This window comes from Syngnathus leptorhynchus, chromosome 6 (assembly GCF_054491065.1).
Source record: "Syngnathus leptorhynchus isolate UIUO chromosome 6, UIUO_Slep, whole genome shotgun sequence".
Taxonomy (NCBI): Eukaryota; Metazoa; Chordata; class Actinopteri; order Syngnathiformes; family Syngnathidae; genus Syngnathus; species Syngnathus leptorhynchus.
Window position 1 is genome coordinate 16,573,769 of NC_141200.1, and position 3,732 is coordinate 16,577,500.

The 3,732-nt window shown below is 42.5% G+C and overlaps 1 protein-coding gene across 1 annotated transcript in view; it reads right to left on the bottom strand.

The window, feature by feature from the left end:
- Window positions 1-1,061: 1,061 nt before the first annotated feature.
- coq9 (coenzyme Q9 homolog (S. cerevisiae)) overlaps window positions 1,062-3,732 on the bottom strand; it is a 19,525-nt gene continuing 16,854 nt past the window's right edge. The window contains exons 10-11 of the transcript XR_015066477.1: window positions 2,410-2,496; window positions 1,062-2,325 (exon numbers count right to left, since the gene is read on the bottom strand). The gene's annotated coding sequence lies outside the window, so the exon portion shown is untranslated. The remainder of the gene's footprint in view (window positions 2,326-2,409; window positions 2,497-3,732) is intronic.

Genomic DNA, 3,732 nt, shown 5'->3' on the forward strand with positions numbered 1-3,732 from the left:
CTAAAGGGAAATGTGCTTTCAGCGGTTTGCAAACATATTTTTTACGGTTGTGTGAAACATATAATCATATCAATATAATATCTAGTATTGGAGTGCTTGTGTGGATTGGTGGGGGGTGAGGAATGTGCAGGCACACTGCATGAACTTGTTTTCTGCGAAGTGTTGCAAAACAGGCCCAGACGGGGAGTACCGGACGATAACACCTCAAGGTCGGTGAGGAACGAGAACAAAGAACAACACCACGTCCAGGTGGTCGGGCTTCGAGAGGAAAAACCCCAACTCCTGACCACAATGATGACACTTCGACGGGAAGGAGATGACCATCAACCAATCATCACACAATATTTTGCATGCTTTAATATTCATATTGTGTTTCTTTAAAACTGGGCAACCCGGAAGAATGTGTCGTCTTTTGGTGGTCACAAAAACGCACGAGTTTTAGTGTGAGGGACCCGCGACCCAGGCCTGTATGAGTGCGCTTTGTTAGGAATAAACAATTGGTAAATTTGATCTTATTGATCTACCGGTCTTCTCTTTGACAGAACGAACTCGCAAAATTGTTAGGTGCGCCAGTGTGTGGATTGGGACATAGAAACTTGTCTTAAGTGTTGATCGCAATTTAGAGTCAGATCAATAGCTAAAAATCCGTATCCTAACACACCCAGCCCCCCATTTTCCTCAAAATGGTACCGTTCGTTTGTGCTTTGTTTGTGCTGGTTTGTGCAGCAAAAAGTTTTGTTTGTGCTGCTCTGGTTTTTTAGTTATTACACATTTATAGCAATGACGTCACCCAGCCCCCCATTTTTCTCCAAATGGACCCAAAATGGTACGGTTAGTTTGTGTTTCGTTTGTGCTGCAAAAAGTTTCATTTGTCGTCACTCAGCCCCCATTTAACTCCAAATGGACCCCAAATGGTACCGATTGTGCCGCAAAAAAATTAGTTTGCGCTCAGTGAATCATTCAATTTGTCATTTATTTAATATTAATTAATTTTTTGGAGATGTCAAATCCTTGCTCCATAGATCGTTAATTAACCATTTGTTTGTGCCATTGCAATTTTTCATGATTACAATCATGCATCTTCATTAACCCCCTGTCATGTATTTTATTCTAACAATTTTTCACCTGACATAGAAATAAAAACACCACATTTAATTTCAGCTTCATATTCCTTTTGACAAGTGGATGGAATTTATTCCGGAAAAGGCTGTATACGAAGATAAGAACTGTCGAACCCAAAAAAGAGAATATACAATTTTGAAGCCTGGCACCTGGACCCACATCATAAATGAACACATCTGGAAAATTCCTTGCACATTTGTTTTTAAAAGAGCCAAGGTCTATCCATTGGTCTTGTTGTGCGGGATGTCCGTTGTTGAGCCAGGAAAGCAAAGGTGTGGAGTTTGGAGTTGGTTCTTTATTGGCAAGATCTTGGGTTGTTTAATGGCGGTCAATACACAAGGCACGGCAGCAGATGAAACAACAACTTCTGTCTCCAGGTCAGCTTGTTTTATACTGTCCGGAAAGGCGGGAACTTGTCACATGACCATTTTATACCTGGGGCGGGAACTTGTCACATAACCGGTTCGTACCCGAGTGTGGCGGGCGACACCCCCCAGTGTGTGCGTGTGTGTTGTATTTGTGTTCTGATTGAGCAAATATGTTTGCATAAAATGATAAAAGAATTGTACATATATGAGCATCATATTGTACAGAGATTGTCTACCCTGATAGAACATGTCCACATTGCCGTTGCTCCCTCTTCAGTCTCAAATAATTATATTGATGGTTACTGAGGATACTGCAAGGAGTGTCATCGCCTTCTCAACATTAATTGTGGCAGAGAGTCTGAAATTAACAACCCAATAATATTGAACTGTTTCATTAAGAACAGTGATGACTCCCTACACACTGGTAGCTCAAAGCGGTTTCTATCTGGAGAGTTGAGTGTGCAGGTAGCCAAGGAACTTTGTGAGGGCAGGATGGAACCACATGTATGGTGAGCATCACAGGCAAATAAACTGATGGACTTCGGAGACTCTGATCCAAGCCACCAGCCAAATTTGCCCACCCTGTGCAAGGCAAAGCAAGAGAAAAATGATTTGGCATTAGGTGACAAAAATCCCATTTTTTCATTGCAGATGTTGAAATACAGTGCACCTCACAGTGACAGTATCAAAGACATTGGACTGAAACAGACTATTTTCCTTAAATTTTGCGTGGGGTGGGGGGGCCAGCTTCACGCAGGTCATGTCTGGCCATATCTTCCTGTATCAGGGTGTACTGAAAGGGCATACCAGCTCCAGTGTCCCAGTCGTGCAGATGCTGTCAGAGAAGCATGCATGATGTTAATTATCCTCCTGGTGAAAACCATCACAACACAGGGTGTGAACCCACAGGTATACTCACAGAGGGCAGAACTGCTGGGAGAAAAATTCAAACCTGTCTTCCTGAACTCTGGTGCTCTCCAAATTGATGCACAATGCCGCGTCTCCACTGTAATTGAGAGCGCAATGAGGAATATCCCAAGTGTTTATTTGATAAAACAATGCTCCTCACAGGACTGCAGTTTAAGCCAACAAGTAACAAGGCAAGTTTCACTTGTTTGTGCAAACATTGCTGTCCTGCAGAGCTGTGGCATGGCTTATCTTCAGACTGCTGCTGAAGAGGGACTCAGCCTTCCCGGCTCTCTCTGCCTCAGGCAAATTGAAAATCCTTCCCTGTGTCCGTCTTCATTCAAAACACAGGATTCGTTGAATGATTTGTTTGAACGAATCTTTTGAGTGAACTGATTCTAAGGTTTCAGTTCACCTAAAAGAACTGAAATTCCAATCACTACTTCCGTCTTCTTCTCCTCATTCCCCTCCCCCTCCTCCTCGTAGGCCAGTGGTCAGCAAATAGGGGCCCGCGGGCCAATTCTGGTCCGCCATCTATTCTGTCTGGCCCGCGGGATGACGTTAATATGTATTAAAAAAATTTAAAAGAAAAAAAAGGGCATACATTTGATGGGATTATTGTATGCCATACAACAATCTCATCAAATTCAAAACATTTATTGAGGTATGATAGTCCTTTGTGACAACAACAGCTGGAACAACCTGTTTCAGTTATCCATGACGCACAGGTCAGAACGGTATTTACACGCAAGCGCGCGTAATCTTGTGCAAAAAAAACCCCAAAGTGTCCTGTCTCCCTCCTCCAGTGGGCAAGGTAAAAAACAGTCTATATTTCGTTAAATTAACAACATAACAAGGTCTGACTTATACTCAGGAGCGATTTACGAACCGCGATGTAGCAAGGGATTACTGTCATTTGAACTGCAAAGTGACGTCACCCGTGCCGGTTGTTTACATAAAGGGCAAAGGATTCGATCACGGCATGACGAAGATGACGAAGGGCCCCACATACTACCGGCATCATTAGCGGCTTTGTTTGTAAGTGACACGGAGGATGAAGAGTTTGAAGGATTTAATGATTTGGAGTGACACAGAAGGTTTGAAAAACTATTATGGCTTTTACGCATGCCCGGTCAAAAGTGCAATTTATACTCCGGTGCGACTTATATGTTTTGTTTTGTTTTCGCTTTATTGTGCATTCTATGGCTGGTGCAATTTATACTCCGGAGCGACTTATGGTCCGAAAATTACGGTAAATTTTTTTTGTCATTGTTCGATAACATTTGACTAATACTTTCATTGCTGATGACAACCATTATAATTGCTAATAGATTTA